Raw genomic sequence first — 23,322 nt, 5'->3', positions numbered from 1 at the left:
TTTCTCTTCTCAACATTCACAGCACTATACTAACATCTCCCTGAAACTAATCTCCTGTATCATCTAGGTAATCCATTTTCTTACATGCATGTATTCTCTTCCCTAACAGACAAAGCACTTAGAGAACAGACACCATGTTCAAGTCATTTTTGTATCCCCACAAAGCATAGTTTCCCAGTTGGTTTGCCACAAAAGGGTATGCTTTGTCCCAAATACTGTCCCTTTCATTTGATTATTAAAAACTTTCTGACTATTGTAATATTTTGCCATATAACCTCTTGTTACTAGTAAATTCTTAAAGGCAGCCAGGATCGTGACATTGATATGTTAACCAACCAATCCAGTTTTACCCCCTTAATCCAGCCCATATACCCCAAGAAGCAAAACTCCTTTGCTGTAATCATCCCAAAGCCCAGTGCCATGCAACCAGGAACCACCCCTACAGTTTAAGGCCCTCTAAAATCACTCAAACTAGCTTATCCTATATTGTTCACCTGCCCTGCCTTTCCTTTCCTTTCCTGTGCAAACCTTAAGAAAAAGGTTTTGGCCTAGTCTTTACCTGTGCCTGTCTTCTGCCTCTGGACTACTCCGTATCCTTCCCACGTGGCATGGTGTGCTCTGCCTCTTGTCTCTATGACTGTGAGTATAATAATCTTTGTTTTCCTAGGCCTTTCCCCTGTCTCTTCCAATAGCTGCACCCAAGAGACTGTCTCATAAAAGAAGAGTAAACACTCGTATTTAGCTCTCCAGTATAATCAAAACAGACCTAAAACTTCCAGAGTTCAATTGGAGGAAGTCATGCAAATATTTATCTGAGTACTGCATGAGAAAAAAAATCAGCAAGTAATACTGCCTAAAACATTTAAGTACTGTAAGGTATGCTGTGCTCAGAATACCAAGAGTGGGGCCACACACCCTGGAAAGGTATTTATACATAAGTTGATCTGGAATTCTAGTGACCAAGTTGGTCTTTGATCTACTTTGGGCTCTTAAGCTTATAACTATGGGAACTCTATCCCTAAACCTTAGAACACAAAACCTGGCTGTTAATACATTCTGAGAATCTGTGTAAACACAAGCTTATAGCTCACCAACAATTTGAGTGTGTGTGTGTGTGTGTGTGTGTGTGTGTGTGTGAGTGAGAGAGAGAGAGAGATTTAGACTGCATTTGAAGTCTCCCCCTGTACCACAAACTAGAACTTTGTAAGTACACTTAACCTAAGAAGACAAAGTTTCTCCCAGCCCCTTTACACAATGAGGGGCTTCTATTACAGATTCTTTTTGCTAAACTCAGGCAGGTGAACCCCTGCCCATGATATCCTGCCTGTCAGGTTACCACACAACATGTGTTTCTCTTCTGGCCTTCCATGCTTTCCCACCATCACATCTTCATGCTATTCCAAGTGCAGGATCACTCCTCACTGCATGCTCAGGTCATCCCTGTATCATGTCAATCAACCCCCCTATGTACTCAATACCTTTGCAAAGCACCGTTTCAGTTTCCTACCCTCATTGAAAACAGGTTCCCTACCATAGATTCTCCTCCTCATAGCAACCACAGGCCCTCCATTTTCCTCCTACCAGAGATTGTGAGGTAAGTTTCTCCTGATCTCCAGCCTCATGTGTACAATGATCAACTGGGCAGTTTTACTCTCAAATTTCATCAAGCCATAATTCAATGAATGAGCAGTCTTCCAAAACTTTTACCCTATCCCATGTCTTCTGGGAGTTATACTACGCATAACTATAATGCACTAATAAATCCATAATAAACTATTTAGTGCTAAAAATCACCTATACAGAGTTAGATTCATTGATACAAAAGATAGTCCGGAACTATCTTCAAGTCATTGAATAAATGCCATTTTCTTAGCTAGCATGACAATTTCTTACTTAATTTTCTATCTTAACAGTAGATGCTCTCTAAATATTAATTGTGGTGACTTAATTACTTAATGAATATGTACATTAAGAGATAATTTGTTAGCCAGGCTCAATAGCATATACCTTTAATCCCAGCGACTCAGGAGGCTTAGGCAGGAGGATCAAAAGTTCAAGGTCAGACTCAGCAATTTAGTGAGACCCTCAGCAATATAGTGAGGCACCATCTCAAAAATAAATAAATAAATAAATAAATAAGGAGGGCTGGGGATGTTACTCAGTGGTAAAGCATGCCTGGATTCAATTTCCAGTACCAAAAAAAGGGGTGGGGGGAATAATTTGTTAATTTAACTACCTATAAAGATTTTTAACTGTAAGAAAAATTAATCACATAAAATAAGAGAGGAAAAGACAGAACACAATGAACTCATAGGGTCCACAACCATAGAAACGAAATGATGTACCCCATTTGTGTACAATGAATCAAAATGTAGTCTGTAAAAAATTAAAAGCTAAATAAAAAATAATAAAAAAGAAATCAGATGTTTTCAAAACTATAAATGCTTTAAAGTCAGAATTTTTTTTTTTTTTCTGCATCAGTGATTTTAATAAAGACAAACAGGCTTCTGAGCAAGAAAAAACTCAGTGGTCAAGTCCTGCAACAAGGTTCATTAGGTGCCTTGTGGACAGTACTTCGTCTTCCATGCAGCTCCCCAACCCTCTGATTTTAGGAAAAGATGAGTCTTTCTCTTGTTTCCTTTTGGGAGGGAAGTAACCACTGAGGTGGGAGGCCAAACTCGTTTTTCCCGAGATGGTTTTACTTTAAGCTTCATTTTCTTCTTGTCAGGATCATGCACAACAGCACGCCTCACGAGGCTTTGTTTCATCGCAAATGCTTTGCCACAGCCAGTGTGTTCACACACAAACAGGAGCTTTTCGCCATGGAAAGAGAGCATGTGGCTCTGGAGATTGGACACAGTGGTGTAGGTTCTACCACGGCTTCTCTTGGGCACTGACACCTATGCTGTTCTGGGGCATGAGTTTTCATGTGTTGCTTTAGGTAATCTTTGAGTTTAAATGTTTTCTGGCATACTTCACATGATATTTCCTCTTTGTGGGCTTCTCTCACAATGTTTTAGATGTTCTGTCCATGTTTTTGCTACAAGGAACATCCCTTTTGACATATATAGCCCGTGGACCTTTCTGTGTCATTTCAGCCTATGGGGCGAGGTAAGTACTTCCTGCATCCCTCCTGGGGACACCTGAATGGGGGCTCACGGGTATGTTCACACTGATGGACTTTCAGCTGCTGATGATTCTTAAAGGCCTTCTTGCAACCTTCGAAATTATACATACTGTTTTTGCTGATTTTCATGTTTGTGTTCAAAATGTTTCTTCAAGTTTGATTTTGTGCTGAATTTCTGATCACAACCATAAGCTGTACAAACAAACGGTTTTTCTCCAGTATTAATCAGGATGTGGGACTCAGATGGCAGTCCCTGACCAAGGCCTTGCCACAGCCTTCACAGTCACAAGCACACGGTGCACAGTGCATGCATCTAGCTTCCAGGTGGCGCTGCAGTCAGGGAAGGAGCAGATGAACACCCAGGGAGCGTGGGGGCGGCACTGGAATGAGTCTGCCAGGGTCAAGGACCACACCACCGGCAACTGAGGCCGGCTGCTCCAGGGCGCCCAGGTCCCCACCCACCGGGCCAGGCGCGCAGCCAGATGCAACCGATCCGAGGGAGCGGAAGAACGCTCCGGGACCCCACCCGCTGTCCTGAGCATTTCTGAAGCCAGAAATTATTATCAAATTGCTAGTGAAGTATAATTTTTACTATATCACAAGAAACAGCATACTCCAATAAGACCAGGGCAGTGACATCAGTTATTTGTGTGCATGTGTGTGTTATATATTTATATATTTATATATATACGTACATATGTATATGATTAAGAACATGCATTATATGTCATTATACATTAATGTACTACATATTATTACATATTAATATATTATTATATATTATATATTATTAAGACTATATATAATTAAGAATGAATGAATTAGAGCTAAATGTCCACCTTTATCATTTACAAGGATCCTGGTCAAATTCAGTTTTTAGTAGTTATTATATTTTTGCATTAGACTTAAAGTATTCAGGCTTCCTACTGAAGTCACAGTGTTTAGATTTTTACATTAGATATATACTGAAAGAATAGGCATGTGCTTTGTGACACAATGTCACTTTGGTATTAATCATGTGATAGTTCTGATGTAGGGGGATTTCCCTAAACACTCCATTTTTACATTTATTTTTCCTGTTTTAAAATAACAAATTAAAAACTTAAAAGTCATAACCTAAATTAAGAATAACCTAAATTGAAACAAATGATATAAACTAATATTTAAATTTTAATATATTTTTAAACATAAAGACTTGAGATTTATTTTTTAAAAAAGGCATGTTAATTCAAAGACTAATCTTAAACACATGATGAAAGTTTTAGATAATTTACTTAAATTGAATTTTTTAAGAGATGCAAATTATTTCCAAATAATTAATGTTGAAAGTTTTGTTGACAAGGATGTGAGGAAAAGACACACTCATACATTGCTGGTGGGACTGAAAATTGGTGCAACCTTTATGGAAAGCAGTATGGAGATTCCTCATAAAACTTGGAATGGAATCACCATTTGACCCAGTTATCCCACTTCTCTGCATATACCCATAGCATACTACAATGATGTGCCCACATGAATGTTTATAGCTGCTCAATTCACAGTAGTCAAGCTATGGAAGCATGCTGCATCTATTTCCTACCACTCTGACACTTGACACGGTTCTGTTGAAAGATCATCCTCCCTCTTGGGGGCCATAGGCGTGGCATGTCTCCATGTGCAGTTGCTTTTAATACTAATAATCAATATATCCTTAGATTCAGATTATAAAGAATATTGGGGAGATTGCATGGTGCTGGGACACAAAATAATATACAATAAAGTTTAATATTAATACTTAGGTGAAATTATAAATAAGCAATTATGATTTGCTCAAATTTGTAAGGAGCCTGCGATTTCTTTTAGTATACAAAGTCTCTAAAAGTTATACATAACTATATGAGAGAATTCCCCTGAACTTTGATGTGGTGTTTGATCTTCATTGCTTTCTTAGTGTTTATAATTAAGTTTAATGATATTTTTCTCACTTAATAAATAAGTTAATCATAAGTACAATTTGTATTCTTCCTATGTCTAGTTAGAGTTTTAGTCCATCACTGAGTACATGAAATAGAATAAATATTAACCATAAGCCGATTCCTCTACTCTGTTATAATAACAAAAAACATTCCACTGTTAATAGCTAACATTAGAGTTCTTGGAAGGGGCAACTTCTACAGAAACTTAATGTCACATTCTTTCAGGGAAATTAAAACTAAACGGAGCCTGGTGTCCTCTGCCTTGCTGGGAACTGTTCTTCTTTTTAAGCCATCATGCAGTAAAAACATGTTTATTGAATAAGATCATTAATTATACTCTTGAAGATTTTTTACTTAACATTTCTTTGTATTAACCATGAAATGATGTAATCGATACCAAAGAAAAAACAAACAAAAGGACTCTGTGAACAATAAAGATTCAGACTCAGTCTCAGAACACTTGGTGTCTCTGTGTGCTGTTTCTTCACCGCGCCCACGCCTCCCATCTACCTCAGATCCCCGACTGCTGCTAGGGCTGGACCCCAGCAGAACCAAGCTAGGTGCTCTTCACAGGTGAATGGATAAAGAAACTGTGATGTATAGACACAATGGAATATTATTCAGCCATAAAGAAGAATGAAATTATGGCATTTGCTGTTAATGTATGGAACTAGGGACTAGTCTGCTAAGTGAAATAGCCAGTCCTGAAAACTCGAAGGCTGAATGTACTGGATGCTAACATACAGTAAGGGGAGAGGGGGAGAGAATACATGTTCATTGAATTAGACAAAGGGAAGTGAACAGAAGGGAGTGGGGATGAGAATAGGCAAGACAGTAGAATGAACTAGACATAACTTTCCTATGTTCATATATGAATATACAACCAATGTAATTCCACCTCGTACAACTACCAAATGGGATTCTAAATTATACTCCCTGTGTGTATATGTCAAAGTACACTCTTACTGTCATGTACAGCTAAACAGAACAAATTTTTTTAAAAAATAAAAAAGTTAATATTTTCCTTGAGATCTTTTTTGAACTCCAAAATTCTAATAATATTTGCATGTAATATAAAAACTGTCAAAATATATAATACCTAAGGTCACAATTAAGTTTACAATATTGCTTTTCTTCAAAACAAAGGCAGAGAAATATAAAATAAAGGAATTTCTAAATTTAAATGGTTTTAAATTAATGTAGACTGTCTGCCACACATAATAATTTTAAAGATGATGTAGTTTCAGTCACAGAAAAAAAGTACTCTAAAACCCTACAACAAAGCACTCTGTGATAACTGATTTGGAACCTTACTCTGAGTGTTCTTGTGTGGATCCAGAAAGTATAAAAACTGTGGAAGGAACTATGGAAAAGAAGAAACTGAGAAATAAAGCCAGAATGAGAGAGATGCACATATGATGGTGTGTATATTAACTATTTAAAGTTTTAGTACAAAACAGTAGTAGGCATATTCTTTGCATCTCTGGAGAGAATTCTAAGGGAGGGAGGAGAGCAGAAACACAGAATAAGCAAAATCAGATACCTGACTTTTTCCATAAAATGTACAAGGTTGACTCATGAACAGTAAATGCCTTGCCCCTGGAGATGACCATATAAAAGAATGCTGCCTTAGGACAAAATATTAAATGAATACATATCATTCTCTCTCAAATGCTAATGAAATATTTTGCATACAATCTTATGAGTTCGTGTATTAACAAAACCCTGTAAAACTTCCTACCTTTCATGTATTATTATTGCTTATGGTTCTAGAGATTGACTAGGCCTCAGGTAGATGCTTCACATGTGGTATGTATCATGCAGTTACAACTACAAAGTGTTTGGGGCTTAAGTCATCTGGGGCTTTGACTAGCTCAATGTCCGAGGTGGCTTATTTAATAACATCTGGTACCTCAGACAGAATGATTGTACAACTAGCCACACCTCTAGGTGGCTTCTCCATGTGGCAAGAGTCCATTGATGGTGGTCTAAGGAGCATCAAACTGTTACATGATGGCTGATTTCTACCAGAGAATGTCCAAGAGACCAAAAAAAGTTGAGAAATTACAATCCATTTTTATGACCCAGTCTCAGAAATCATGCAAAATCAGCTCAATTATATTCTACTGGGTGTTCCCCAAAAGCTCATGTGTGAGACAATGCAAGAAAGTTTAGGGGTAAAATGATTGGGTTATGAGAGTCTTAACCTAAATAGTGCATTAATCCCCTGATATGGATTAACTGAATGGAGACTGTAGGCAGATGGGCTGTGGCTGAAGGAGGGGGTCAGTGGGGGCATACCTTTGGGACATATACATAATTTTGTCCCTGGTAAGGCATGTCTCTCTCTCTCTCTCTCTTTCCTGCCTAGTGCCATGTCCTCAGCTGCTTTCCTCTGCCACCCGCTTCCACTATGGTGTTCTTTTTCACTTAGGCCCTGAGGAATGAGTGAGCCATCTGTGGATTGAGACTTCTGAAACCATGAGCCCCAAATAAACTTTTACTCCTCAAATTCTTCTTGACAGGACTTTTTGGTCACAGCAGCAAAAAAAACACATGGTTCACTTAAGAAGTCTCTCTTTGAAAACTATCTTCTATCACATACTTTTCATTTAATGTTTCCTAATTTATATGCTGGAATAGTGTGTCTAAAATAAATTATAAAGCATAGGATTTCTATGATTCTTTGAAGATATATAAATAAAATCAGAAAGCACGGCTACCTATTCCTTTATATTCGATTTAAACTTGATTGTAAATATGTGAAGAATAATGATAGTCTCATAAAAACAGTCCAGTTATTTCTATTTCTCCACACCCAGAGCTTCTGATCAATCTGCCACAATTCTGTACTATAAAGTATTCCAGAGAACTTACAACATGGTTACAGCAGATACCCAACACTATCAGATGGAAAAGTAAAACTGTGTGCTTGTGCTATCATAGCTAAACATGATGATATGGTCAGGTCCGTAATTCTCAGAGCTGAGGTGCGGAAGCATATGTTTTGATTTTTGTTAATTCTCCGTATCATTGTAGTTATCAACAACCATCTTTGTTAATTCACCTAATCTCTCAGAATTCTTAATTCTGTACTAATTTCCTGCTATGAGCACGGAGATTTAAAACTTATAATCTTTAGAAAAAAATTAAAATAAAAAAATTGTTTTAAATAGTATATGTAGTTTTCTCAACACCAGAAGGGAAGTGTTTAAATGTCATAAGAAAATTTTAAAAGAGGATCAAATGTAAAGTATACTCAATGCCTAGCTCATAGTATGGGTGCTCAGAAATTTAAATTAGTATGTAGATAAATATACACATAGACAAATACACATAAAATTTATCTTTCTAGGAAGAAAAATTATTTTTATTTCTGGATTTTGTTATCTACAGTTGAAATTATTTTATAAACCTGATACTCAAAAAAATGTTTAAATAATACCTAATTTATGGATACTATCAGAAATGAATGAATGCCAAGGTATACTTTATGACATTTATAAAATTTTTTGGAATAGTAGAACTTTACTCTGAATATTCATGTTCAGGAAATGCAATAAAAATATTCCATAAAACAATTATTCACTTATGATTTAGTAAAACCATTATTATCTTTTATCATCACACTAATAGCATTATCTAAAATAATTCATTAATATCTGATATTGCAGACTGAAAGATCTGCATAAAATACATATGCAGTAAATTTACTTACTACTATAAATTTAATAGTAAAGATATTAAAATACACATTTTGCAATGGTATTTTAAATTGCTTTTCTTGCCCATTTTGATGAGTAAACTCATTCTTTTATAATTTTCATTTTTTAATGTCTCCTTTGGAACACTATTATTTCTAAACTCATTTTTTTCTCTATAATATCTGTTGTTATCATAACATCGAGAATTACATATGCTTATGTTTTGTTAATTGAAATCCAATTCTTTGACCCATTTTGGTTCATGAGGTTACCTCATAAAATAGCTAAATAAAAATAAGAACATTAACATATAGTTAAATAAAATATTGTAACACTAGCTTAGCTCTCAATTAATGTATATGTACTAATGTACCAAAGTTAGAAATTTAGAATTAAGTGAGGTAGATAATTTTTCTTTCTGAATGTTATGCTTTAGATGTTAGGTGCTCCCCAAAAGCTCACATATGAGACAATGCAAGATTTAGGGTGAAAAAAATGGGTTATGAGAGCCTTAATCCAATCAGTGTATTAATCCTCTGATAGGGATTAACTGGGTAGTAACTGAAGGAGGTTAAGGTGTGACTAGAGGAGGCAGGCCACTGGGGGTGTGCCTCTGGGGCTTTTTCTTTTGTCCCTGAAAAAGCAAGAGCTCTCTCTGTTTTCTGCTTGCCATGTTCTAAGTTGCTTTCCTCTGCTACCCACTTCCACCATAGCATTCTGCCCCACATCAGGCCCAGTGCACCACAGTCAGTTATCTATGAACTGAGACCTCTGAAACCATTAGTGCCAAATAAATTTTCTTCTTCTATATTGTTTTTATCAGGTCTTTTGCTCACAGCAGAAAAAAAAAAAAAAAAAAAAAAAACCTTAATTGCTAAATTTAATGTTCAACAACTGGTTCCAGTAATGTATAAGACTACATACACCAAAGGATTTTGTCACTAAAAAACAAGAACATAAGTAAAACAGGCTCTTTTTATTGTATTGTTGCACTCGACAGAAGTGAAAAAGGCAAAAACAAAGGGAAACAGCTGGACATGAGCTATAAACAGTAAGCACAAACAAAAGATGTGTTATTATGATGGTAAGTGCCAAACTCAAAACTGCCATCTGGACAGTAAACTTTAAGACACCCATAAGGTAGGGAAGCACACTGTTAAAAATGTTAAAGAAGTAAAAGGCATACACAAAATCATGTGCAAGCAAGATAGAGTATCAAGTATCAACATTTTTTTTAAATGAAATGCAGCCTTCAAATGTAAAGATATATAAATTCATATACAAAAACACAAAGGATGGATTTAAAAGGAATCAACATATAGAAAGAACAGGAAGAATGAAGAAATCTCTGAAAAGGAAGCACATGCAGACAATTACTTGAAAAAAATTACAAAAGCCTAAGAAATACAGAACATAGAATAAAACAGAATAATATATATTAATTGCAACCCTAAAAGGAATGAACCCTAAAAGGAAGGCAATATGTTCTGCAATAATGAGGAGTTTTGAGAAATGATAAAAGACATGCTACCTAAACAAGAATCCTGACATATTTCATAGGATAAATGTAAAAAAAAAAATACTTATTTTAATATAATTGCTAGACAAAAAAAAGACAAACATGAACTAATGAAACAGAAAAATAAATTTCATGTGTCATAAATTAACTATAATTTTATTATGTCAAAAGGCAGAACCAATTACCAGACAAAAAAATATGTAAATAAGAAATGTTTTGATCCGGGTTATAGTTTTTAAAGAACTTTATATTATTCAATTAACTGTAATTGGTATTGAACAAAGTCTATGAGCATTTGTAGAGTTCAGCTAATATGGACTGGGCCCATTCATTGATCCTTTTATCTTTCATCAGGACAAAGGCTAACTGACCTCTGTCTATGACAAAGACACAAAAAAGCAAACCTATATATGCAAGCATATAACAAGGTTCTGTTCTGTCTGATTTTTAAAATTATCATTGGCCTTAAATAAGTGACATGGCCAAGTTCTGCATCAATGATCAGGAAAGTAGTATCCTTTGAAAGTAAAGAGTAAATACTTCTGAAAGATAATTCTACATGTGCACATCAATTAAGTGCACACTCTTTTGGCATAATTTAGATTCACAGTCGTACTATGTGCAAAAGAACCTGAGAAATATAGGTCTAACTATGTGCCCAGCTATATCATGAAAACCACAGGAATAAAGAAAATAAATATATTTTAGCAGAAAATTAGCAATCTCTACCACAGTAATTCCAAAGAAATTTCAAGGATTGCTTTAAGACAGACTGTGTACTCTGACCATGATTTATTTCAACTACAAATATATAATAACCACAAAAGAACAAGAAAATTCAAAGCTCATGCATATGTACATTTGAAAATGCCCTTTAAGCAAAACATGGAATGAAGACCGAATCATAACAGAAATCTTAAAATACTTAAAAATGAACAAAAATATAAATGCAACATATAAAATAACTGTGTGATACATTTAAAACAATTTTTAAGAGGAAAGTTGTTATATTAAATACTTAGAATAGTAGAAAGGCCAAAAATTAATTAACTATGCAGTCAGCAATATAATAAGCTGGAAAAAGAAAGAACACAAAGAATGTAGACAGAAGGAAAGCATGTAGAAAGAAAAAAACTAAGCATAGTTGACAAATGATAAAACTCAAATGTCAGATCTTCCCACATACCAATAAATTTCATAACTCTCCAAGAAGACTAATGAGAAATGAGGATGGAAGGAAGAACTGTTGAAAAGGAAGGATGCCAATAAACATAATTCACAAATAAAAACAGAGTACCTCTCCATTGCAGATCTAAAAGATGATAAAAGTCTGACAAGTACCTTTAAGCTGGTAAATTTAAAACTCAAAAATTGGTCATATTACCTTATAGATTTGAGAAGAAATAACCTCTACAGTTCTATTAAAAAGGAAGCAGAATCCAGTGTAAAATCTTACTGCAAGTAATGATTTCAATTAGTTTTACAGATTTCTACATACAGTTAGGGTTAGAAACAGGTCTTCCATAGTATAAAAACACTTCCAAAGAATAGAAAAGAGGGAATATTCCCACTTTATTCAATTGTACCAAAATTATGAAAAGATAGTGACTATAGAAAAAGTAAATACTAATTCTATTCATAAATAGAAACATTCTCATAAAAAAATAGTAAACTATATTCAGTGATCTATAAGTCAAACAACACAGGAGAAATAAGTTAGTTTTATCCTAGGACTGAAAGTCAATGTTTACATTAGAAAATACATAATGTTATATACCATATTAAAATTTTAATGGAGAAAACCATCTAAGAAGCAAAAAAAAAAAAAAAATCAATAACAATGGTGAAAGAAAATCTTAATATTTAAATATGATAAAATTTTATTATTCATTTATGATCATAAGAACTAACACACTTATGATAAAACAAACTTAGCAATTGTAGTGGGAAAGGTACATTTTGAAACTTAATAAAGAATATCTGCCAAAAACAACAAATATTCTTTGTGTTAAAGTGTCAAAAGCATCCCCTTTAAAATCTTAAACAGGATATGAATACCTATTCTAACCACTTCTGTTTAACTACTTTATGGAGGTGCTAGACAAAATACAATGATAAAAAACACAAATTTTTCTAGGATTAGAAAAGGAAAAATCACAGTTACTGTTTTTCACAGATGATTCTATTACTTATGAGGAAAATCCTAAAAAAAAAAAAAATGAGCTATAGAAATAGAGAGTTTAGCAAAGTCGCAAACTCACTGTACTTCAAATCAACTCACAATAACCAAATTCAGGTCTATACAATAGCAACAAATAGAACGCTTTTTCATTTATGCATTCATTCAAAAAAATGTAATATTGTATTTGCCAGACATGATTTTGGCACTAGAAAAATAGTACTGAATAAAAAAGATATCCTTGCTCTCATGAAGCTTACATTCTAATGGGAAGAAATAGACTAAATGAGTTAAAAGTATGATAAAGTATATAAAGATATGTAGGGAGAAAAATAAAGTAGAAAACAGGCCCAGGAAGTATCAGGGAATGAGATGAAGCATTAAAATTTATAGTAGGCAACAACAGAAGGTCTCTTTTAAAAGGGGACATCTGAGTAAAGCTTAAAAGTAAAGAGATGAGCCACTCAGATATCTGAGGAAGGACAATCCAGGTAGAAGAAACCACAAGTGCAAGAGCCTCAAGACAAGGGTGTATCCAGAGTGTTCTACAAACATGTGGGAAGCTAGTGGGCTGCAAATGAATAAAAGATGAAGAGAATCAAGAGAAAAGGGCAGAGATTTAAAACAGGGCCAGATCACATATTCTCAGAAGTTATAACAACTTTTATCTGTAACTTTAAGTAAAGTAGAAAGCCACTGGAAAATTTTCAAAAGAAATGTCACAGATAACAAGTTTTAAAAACATTCTGGCTGCTATGTTTAAAAGACACTGAAAGAAAACAAGGACAAAGGTAGAGAGTGGTTAGAATGTTTTTGAATAATCCAAGATAGATATAAGGGCAGAACAAACAAACAACAACAGTGTTGGATATAAGAAAAGATGAAGGCATAGACATTTTTCAAAGATAAGTAAAATCATTTCTTTTCATATTGAATGTGTGGTATGAAAGAAAGAGAGAAATGATGCAAGGATGAATCCAGAGGTTTTCTGACCAAGAAAATTAAGGATAGAATTCCTTCTCTTTAAGACAAAAAAAAAAAAAAAAAAAAAAATTCACAGGAGAAATTACTGTAATAGAAAATTGATATCTAACTGCCTATGCCAAGTAGGCAACTGGTCATATAAAAATGTAATTCAGAGAAGAGATCTCAGTAGATGATATAAATGAAGGAGTCATTAACATATAGGTAGTAAAAATCATGCCTTACATAGATAGTGATACAACAGCGGAGGTCTAAGTACTGAGCGCTAGGATACTTCAACATGCAGAGTTTGGAAAGGTGAGGTACAAACAGTAAAGGAAATGAAAAATTATGACAGTTACTACAATAACAAGCTCTAGTAAATGTCCATGAAAGTAAGTCGCTAAGAATGGCTGAAAAATAGGATCACTGGAGGAGGGGGTATCAAAGAACTGAAACACTGAGGGTTAGAACCATTATACATGTGAATATTTAAGTCATGGAATTATGGTAGGAACCACTGGTAGGAATCATTATGGCATGAATCACTGACAAAGGAACAATGCAAAATTTTTTACAATTTACCAAAAAAAAAAAAAAAAAAAAACCAGAGAGGGGATGCCTATAATTGAAAAAGTATAGTGAGTAGAATAAATCTAATCAAAATGAGATTCAAGGATGACTATGCTAATGAAGGAGGAGAGAAGGAAATGAAAGCAGCAATGAGAAGCAGAGATCACTTATCTGACCTCTATCTAGGTCCAGTGACATGACCGAGTACACAGTAGAGAGAACAATTACTTCTGGTGGTGTCCTAAGGCTTCGTGTACCAGAGCTGGCTCATACTGACCCAGGAAAGCCCACTGTGGACATCAATTCCCAATTCTCGTTGGTCAAAATGAGATTAGCTTGAATGGCTACAATGTGAGTATAGCAGAGAAACTGGAAGATATTACAAATCTAGGCTTTTTTCTTCTTTTTTCAAAGAGCTGATCATTAAACATTTAATAGAACCCCACTGGCTGCAGGAAAAACTATCAGTAGGGGAAAGTTAAATTTCAATTAGCACAAAAGGTAAGGGATCGTTCGTAGTAGAAGATAAAACTATAGAAGATTTCACTGCTCACTGACCTTGAGTTCCAATGAGTACAGAGAAAGAGTTTGGGAAATCAGGAAAGGGCAAAGAGAGATTGAGTCAGAAAAAGTGATACAAGATGTCTTAGAGGGGATGAAAATTCTGAAAATAAAGGAGGAACTTGGAATATTGGGCTCCTGATGAATACTGAAAAGAACATGGATGAAGGGTATGGGTATTGATGAAAGATGCATTGAAGGAAGACAAGCCAAGAAGAGGTATTGCTCAGAATTTCCCATTTGGTTCCCGCTGGCAGAGGCAAGATGTCCTGTAGGTAGGTAGTTTTATTCTGAGTGTTGGTGCACTCTGTTGTCTCTTGCCAATGATGTTCTGCAGAGCTGTGGTCTTATTCCAAGTTTGAGTGTTCCCTCTCCACTCCTTCTGATGGAGAACTGGAGTTGGACAAAGGGCGGATCTTGCACTGAGCTCAAAAGCTCCCTCTTGAGTTCTGTTGAAGGAGGCCTCGAAGCCAAGAGAAGAACAAGTTATTCATTTTAAAAGATACCATTTATAATAACAAAGTTATAAGCCTTAGAATTATGTTTAATACAAACACTATAAGATCTGTATGGATAAAATTATAAAAATGTTAATGAAAGACATCTACAAAGAGTCAAGGTATAAATGGCAATAAACTATGCTCATTCATTCATGGAAAGACCTAGTATTAAAAAGATGCTAGCATCTTCACATTAATTTATAAAGATATTCCAACAAAAGTAATGAGAAAAAAATAATATTTAAGGAATCTGATAAGCCTATTTTGAAGAAAAAGATAAATATAAAAAAAACTAAAATGCTTCTGAAAAATAAATATAAGGTTGACAGAACTGACTTAAAATATATTCAAACTTATTAAAAACTATAATCATTAAAAAGCATGCCACTGCCACAAGAGTTCACAAACTCACCAAGGGAAGATCTAGAAGCAAGCTCATGTATACATGGGAACTAGTTAAACAAAGGAGCTGGTTCTTCATTAGGGAGAAGAACCAAATAATAAACTGTGCTGAGACAAGCAAGTATCTGAATGAAGTATAGTAAAACTGGATTCCTACTAAATTCCACATTTACAAATCAATTTCAAGGAATTAAATATTTAAAATAGGAAAGCAAAGGACTTGTCCAGACAAGATGATGTAGAATCATCTCTCTACCTGTTCTTCCCTGCTAAGCATAACTATAAATCCTAGAAATGATGTAAGAGACAATGTAAGTGGAACTCTGACAAATTGAAACAGGTAGGATAACTGGTGACATATGCCAGGACTGGAGAAATAGTATAATTACAAGACATTTACCATTTCCTACCAAGAGACAAAAAAAGTGATTCAGGTCTAATCCCCAACCTAGCAACAAAAGGTGATGTGTTTTCTGTTCATGGTGGAAAACAAACTAGGAACCAAACAGCAAAATCTCTAAATACTTGGAAACTGAACAACACTTTATTAAAATCACCTATGACTGTCAGAGAGTAAAGAGGAAGACTCAAAAGAAATGAAAACTACAGAGAACTAAATGAAAACCAAAATACAACATATTAAAATATGCTGAACAAACTACTAATCGACAGAACAGATTGGATGAATCTCAAGGGAATTATGCAGAGAGTAAATGTCAAGTCCAAACAGTTGAAGAGTGTATTATTGTAGGAGGCCGCTGCCCTGTAGGGCCCGCAGTGGTAGCTGGCCTCGCCCTAAGATGGCGCGGAGAAGCCCAACCGCAAAGAAAAACAACTTTAAGGAAGTGCTTTCTATTGACGGACTGATCTCCTCCGTGGCCGTGCTTAGCTCGTGATCAGTACATGTCCTCATTACCCACCATTAAGTCTCCACGAGCCAAACGCCTGACCCGTTAGGTGATTGGTTGTTACATCCCATAAAGCTGCGTACTTTTCACGGTGGAGTGGGGCAGCAGAGGCAGGAGAGAGAAGAAGAAGAGGGGGTAGCAGCTGCGCGATGAGAGAAGAAGAGAGAGAGCTGCACGGCAAGAAGAAGAAGAAGAAGACAGCGGTGGTGGAGGAAGAAGAACCAGGCACTCGGCTCAGAAGCTCTCCCATAAAAATAAAGACCTTAAAACTCCATCTGAGAGCCGAGTCTTCATTGTACTCGCTGGGCGAGACATATTATTGCATTTAAATGACAATCTTGAAGTGAAAAAATTATAGATGAAGAACAGATTGGTGGTGGCCTGTGGTTAGGAATTGAGGGGTAAGAGATAGAGGAAGGCAATAAGGGCTATAAATGGGCAGTACCTAATGATTCTATGCCTTGATTCTATCCATGGCAACATCCTGGTTATAATATGATAATATTGTTATAATATTGTTTTTCAAGACATTACTGTTGGGAAAATATGGGAAAAGGGTACATAGGATCTCTCTGATACGTACTATACAACTGCATGTGAATCTAAAACTATCTCCATATAAAAAGGTTAGTTTATTTTTAAAAAAAAAAGAAAAACTCAAGCTGTCACTATTTGCCAATGACATTATTCTATATTTAGAGGATCCAAAATCTCCACTAGAAAATTTCTAGAACTAATAAATGAATTCACCAAAGTAGAAGGATATAAAATCAATATGCATAAATCTAATACATTTCTATTCATAAATGATGAATCCTCTGAAACAGAAATTAGGAAAACCACTCCATTCACAATAGCCTCAAAAATAAAAAATACTTGGGAATCAATCTAACAAAAGAGGTGAAAGACTCTACGATGAAAACTACAGAACACTAAAGAAAGAAATTGAAGAAAACCTTAGAAGATGGAAAGATCTCCCATGTTCTTGGATAGGCAGAATTAATATTGTCAAAATGGCCAGTCTACCAAAGGCGCTATACAGATTCAATGCAATTCCAATTAAAATCCCAATGATATTCTTCACAAAAATAGAGAAAGCAATCATGAAGTTCATCTGAAACAACAAGAGTCCTTGAGTACCCAAAGCAATCCTAAGCAGAAAGAGCGAAGCAGGAGGTATTACAATACCAGATAACAAAAACAGCATGGTATTGGCATCAAAACAGACTGGCAGGAAAATGGTACAGAATAGAAGACTCAGAGACAAACCCACAAAAATACAGTTACTTCATACTAGACAAAGGAGCCAAAAACGTAATGGAGAAAAGATAGCCTGTTCAATAAATGGTGCTGGGAGAACTGGAAATCCACATGCAGTAAAATGAAATTAAACCTCTATCACCCTGCACAAAACTCAACTCAAAATGGATCAGGAACCTAGGAATGAGACCAGAGACCCTGCACCAAGAGAAGACAAAGTAGGTCCAAATCTTCACCATGTTGGCTTAGGATCAGACTTCCTTAACAAGACTCCCAAAGCACAAGAAATTAAAGCAAGAATCAATAAATGGGATGGACTCAAACTAAAAGGCTTTTTCTCAGCAAAGTATGCAATCCATAATGTGAAAAGAGAGCCTACAGAATGGGAGAAAGTCTTTTCCACACACACTTCAGATAGAGCACTTATCTCCAAAATTTATAAAGAACTAACAAAACTTTACACCCAAAATACGAAAAACCCAACCAATAAATGGGCCAAGGAACTGGGCAGACACTTTAGAGAGGAAGGCACACAGGCGATTAATAAATATATGAAAACTTTTGTGTTCAACATCTCTAGTAATTAGAGAAATGAAAATTAAAACAACTCCAAGATTTCACCTTACTCCAATTAGAATGGCTATTATCAAGAACACAAACAATAATAGATGTTGGCAAGGATGTGGGGGAAAGAGGCATACTTTTACATTGCTGGTGGAGTTGCAAATTGGTGCAGCCACTCTGGAAAGCAGTGTGGAGATTCCTTAGAAAACCTGGAATGGAACCACCATTTGACCCAGCTATCCCACTCCTTGGCCTATATCCAAAGGACTTAAAATCAGCATACTACAGTGACACAGCCACATCAATGTTTATAACAGCTCAATTCACAAAAGCTAGATTGTGGAACCAATCTAGATGCCCTTCAACAGAGGAATGGATAAAGAAACTGTGGTATATATACACAATGGAATATTATTCAGCCATAAAGAATAGTAATATTATGGCATTTGCAGGTAAATGGATGGAATTGGAGAATATCATGCCAAGCAAAATAAGCCAATCCCAAAAAACCAAAGGCCAAATGTTTAGGGGTATGAAAAATTGTGGAATGAGACAGACATCATTACCCTATGTACATGTATGATTACACGAAGGGTATGAATCTACATTGTGCACAACCATAGAAATGAAAAAAATGTACCCCATTAGTGTACAATGAGTCAAAATGCAGTCTGTAAAACTAAAAAAAAAAGTAAATTAAAAAAAAGTAGAACATAAAATTTAAATAAAATCTGGTAGATTAAATTACAGCATTGTATCAATGTTAATTTCTTAATTTAAATAATTATATTATGCTTTTGTAAGCAATGTCTATTTTTAGAAATTATAGATTGAAAGGATATCTTAAGCAAGTGACAATAAATGTTAACATAAAAAGATGCACTAATAAGGTTGACTACATTAAAATTAAGAATTTATAATCATTAAAATATCATAAATAAATAGAAAGTATAAGTCACTATCTGGAACAAGCTAATCTGCATTCATAAAATTGATTATGAAATTTTTTATCAAGCAATGTACCTTTTGAAAGATACATTTTGAAAGATACATTTCAAAAATGTATCTTTTGAAATTGATTAAGAAATACATCTTTGTATGTCAAAGATATATTACAAATATTTTTCAAAGACCAACACCCTAACAGAAACATGGGCAAAAGTTATCAAATAGTATTTCACAGAAGCTAATATATGAATTGCCTATAATCAAAAAAGCACATGTTCCATTTAGTAACAAGAAAAATGAAAATTAAGACCTAATGAGGTAACTTTTTAATGATTAGGTTGGCAAAAATCAAGAAATACAATTACTGATAATACAATTACTGGAAAGACTGTAGAATAATAATAATTCTGAGGGTAGGTTTGTAAATATGACCAACTGGTTTGAAAAAAATATGACACTATCTAGCAAAATCTCTGTCCCCACTCCTAAATTCATGCACTACAGAATAACTTCCACAGGTACCTAGAAAGATATGTACAATAATATTATCACTGTTCAATCAAGACTTTGGGAACAATCTGAACATTCTTTAACAACAGAACAGAGAAGTAAATGTTACAAATTGGACTACAGCCACATATAGCAACATGGAAGAACCTTAAAAACAAAACACTAAGTTAAAAAAGCACGTAGCAGAAAACTACATACACTATATTTCATGTCATATACTCTGTCATATATATTTTATTTATAGATTATATTCAAATGTACATATTCCAATTAAACATATTAATTGAATATATTTATTTTAAATTGTGGTATAATCATAAATCCACAATTTTTCATAAACTATTTTAAAATATGGATACTATATTGATTGAAGTTTTCAAAATGTTGTAAATTCTGAGCATATTTTTTCACTACAAACTCATTTCTGTATTTTCTAAATTATCTGTGATTTTACATATAAAATTCAAAAACACATAGTAGAGTTTGACCTAAGAATAATCAGCATTTCTTTCTTACTTGCTTTTATTCTGATTCACATTTACTACTTTTTACATAGGCAGAATATATTTAGTATAATAAGTGTTTATATTTATTTAATTTTCTACTCAGAAGTAAACACTTTGATTTAATTCTTATCTATTTAACATGGCACAATACTTTGAATAAATACTTTGTTAATATATTTCCTCAGGGATTTTTAAGTAAATTACTTCAACTGTTGAAGACATTCAACATTGTTTTCAAATTATTATTAAAATTCCCTTTGGCACACAATCACAGGTTTTTCATACCTTCCGTATTTTAAAACTCTGAGAAAATGCAAAACTATTTTCTTATCAATTACCTATATGAGAATTAGAATGATTTAACTTTCTGATGCAATATTTTAAATTACTGGAAAATATCAACCAGATCCTAGGGTGATTCCAGAGTCACAAAAATAAAAACAGCTGCAAAGAAATATTCCAGAATACTGGGGTAAATGCAACTAAATTCACAGTAAAAAATGTAAGATATCAGCACATACATGGATGAAAATTCTTGAAGACCACCATTATGACAGGTATAACACAACACAAGGACACATGCTATCACATGAGAATTGACAAGAACCTTCTCTCTTGTTCACATTTTTATACAATTATATTTAAACTTTAATCTATTTTATATAATTACTACTGGCAGATGTCACAACAACTATATTAATAAGATTTCATTTGTTAGCATGGTAATACACACCTGTAGTCTCAGCTACTCAGAAAGCTGAGGTAGGAGGATCACTTGAGCACACAGTTCAAGATAAGCTTAGGCAACCTAGTGAGACCCCCCATCTAAAAAATATCAATTTTTTTCATTAAATGAATCAAAAAAGAGAATAGCACCTAAAGAAGTCAAGAGTTGTGTAGTGTTATGAGCATTTAAGCACTTTCAAACATGTATCAGAGCACGTACAAACATTAGAGTACAGGAAAATTAGCCATCATAGATCTCTAATTTCCATGCTGCTATTTGTATATAATTTAAATTAGGGAAACTATACTTACAATTAGGGAAATCTTTTGCTAAATTATTCATACCACTACATAATGAAATGAATAAACTGGTTAAAAAGTAATGTATACAGAAGTCTTTAAAAGATTTCTAGTCAGTAGATTTATTTAATACTTGAGAGAGAAAAATAGTATTAAAAATCAAAGATCATTTATCTTACTCTGGTAAATAACCTTGTCTATAGAAACACCATCATTATCTGAATATAAATTCTCTAATAGGCACTGTGTTAGAGATTTTACATATATTATTTCATTGAATCCTGACAAAAACTCTAATATTCTTCCCACTGTTTAAAGATGGAAACACAAAAGTAATATGCTATGTTAATATTGCACAAGTAATAAGTGGTAGATCTGGATTTCAATTATAGATTAGACTTCAAAATAATGCATACTCTTAAAACATGCTATAGTATGTTGCTGAAGGCAGATTATGATAGTTAACTTATGCAATGTTAAGTTATGAAAGAATTAAATGAAGGCTAAAAATATATTCCTTTAACAAAATATATCATTTTTAAATATCTAAAGAATTAAGATAAATGGATTAAGATGAAAACTTAATCATCTAAAGCTTATGAGAAAATTGTTTTAATAGCTACTTATGTGGTATAACTAAGTTTTAAAAAGTCATTCTTATATAACATGTATTATTAATTAATGACAAAATAAATGATTAAACTTATACATCTAAAAAATTATTAAAATTATTAAATTATTAAAAATTATTAATTATAAATTATTAAGGAAAATTTAAAGCTATTTCTAAAGATAATATCTAAAACTTTAGGAAAAGTTTTGTCTTATACTAAGATATAATCATTGTGGTTAAGTTAGCCATTGTTGTCTGAGTACATAATCAAATAATTTTAGTACAGGCTTTTTATTGTTCTAAAAAAAGAATTTAAATATTATTTAAATAGTAAGATGATTTGAATAGTCCCCACGACGTAACAGGTATTTTTTTTTAACTTTTGACCACATTTGAATTATTAAGATATAAAATATTTTTAAAATTTTTTGTATACCCTGTAATGTTTATGTATCTGTTTATAACCTATTTATGTATCCTCTCCAGCATGTCCTCTGTTTCCATCCATCTGAAGAAGACATGTCTATTTTTTCCTTTTATTATACTAAAATGCATATAACATAAGATTTATTCTTTTAAAAAATTTAACTATAGAGTTTGGGTTATTAATGGCATTTATAACAATAGCATTTGTGCAATCACCCTCATCCACCTCCAGAAGAGTTTTCATCTTGTAAAACTGAAAATCTACACTCACTAAACAATAACTCATTTGCCATTTTACCCAGCTTTGACAACCATAATTCTACTCTCTATATCCATAAATTTTACTATTTTAAGCATAAGTTTGACAAATCCATAGAGTGGAATCATACAGCATTTGTCCATTACTGGCCTATTTCACTTAACATAATGTCCATGCCATGTATTATAGCATGTACTTCATATCCACATTCTTGCCATTTTTTGTCTATTGTGAAAAACATGCTTATGAACATAGGTATATAGATATATCTTAAAAGTCCTGCTTTCAATTCTATGGGATATATAACCAGAAATGCAATTTATGAATCATATGGTAAATGATTATTCTGATTTTATTTTTTTGTGAAACTGCCATACTGTTACACATTTTCTCATGTGCTTATTAGCCATTTTTATACCTTCTCTGAAGAAATCTCTATTTCTCCAAAGTACAGGGAGATGCTATGGAAAAATATGAGACAATATACTTGAAAACCTTAAATGTTTGGATTTCCCTGAACTCTCTGGATCTGCAGAAGTGGCCTTGCTCTCCATGTTAACATTAGCATGCTTCCCTTGACCAAAGACAATTCAGTCTTCTGCCTTGAAAGACAACATATATCTTTACAAAATGTTCTTCACCCTCTCTTCTGGTCAATAGATCAAAATATATTTAAGTCACAATAAGGCCCTGCCTGAAAAGTAATGACTCTGTTAAGGCATTATAAGAACTCCTCCCAAAGGAATTGTAGGACTGAGCCAACATGTAGTACAAGACAGTATATGTAGGATTAGCTTCTGATGAGACAGGGTACTGGAA

General features: G+C 33.8%; 1 protein-coding gene and 1 pseudogene across 7 annotated transcripts in view; both read right to left on the bottom strand.

Annotated features, from left to right (window-relative positions):
• Positions 1–23,322, bottom strand: part of SPAG16 (sperm associated antigen 16) — a 1,132,889-nt gene that overhangs the window by 1,027,221 nt on the left and 82,346 nt on the right. The gene's annotated exons all lie outside the window — the stretch shown is intronic.
• On the bottom strand, positions 2,524–3,436 carry LOC306658245 (transcription factor IIIA-like; annotated as a pseudogene). The gene has a single exon. The product of its transcript is annotated as a transcription factor IIIA-like (transcript).

This window comes from Sciurus vulgaris (assembly GCF_902686455.1).
Source record: "Sciurus vulgaris genome assembly, chromosome: 3".
NCBI classification, from domain to species: domain Eukaryota; kingdom Metazoa; phylum Chordata; class Mammalia; order Rodentia; family Sciuridae; genus Sciurus; species Sciurus vulgaris.
Note: the sequence above shows the minus strand (reverse complement) of the source record. Positions and strands in the feature narration are given on the sequence as shown.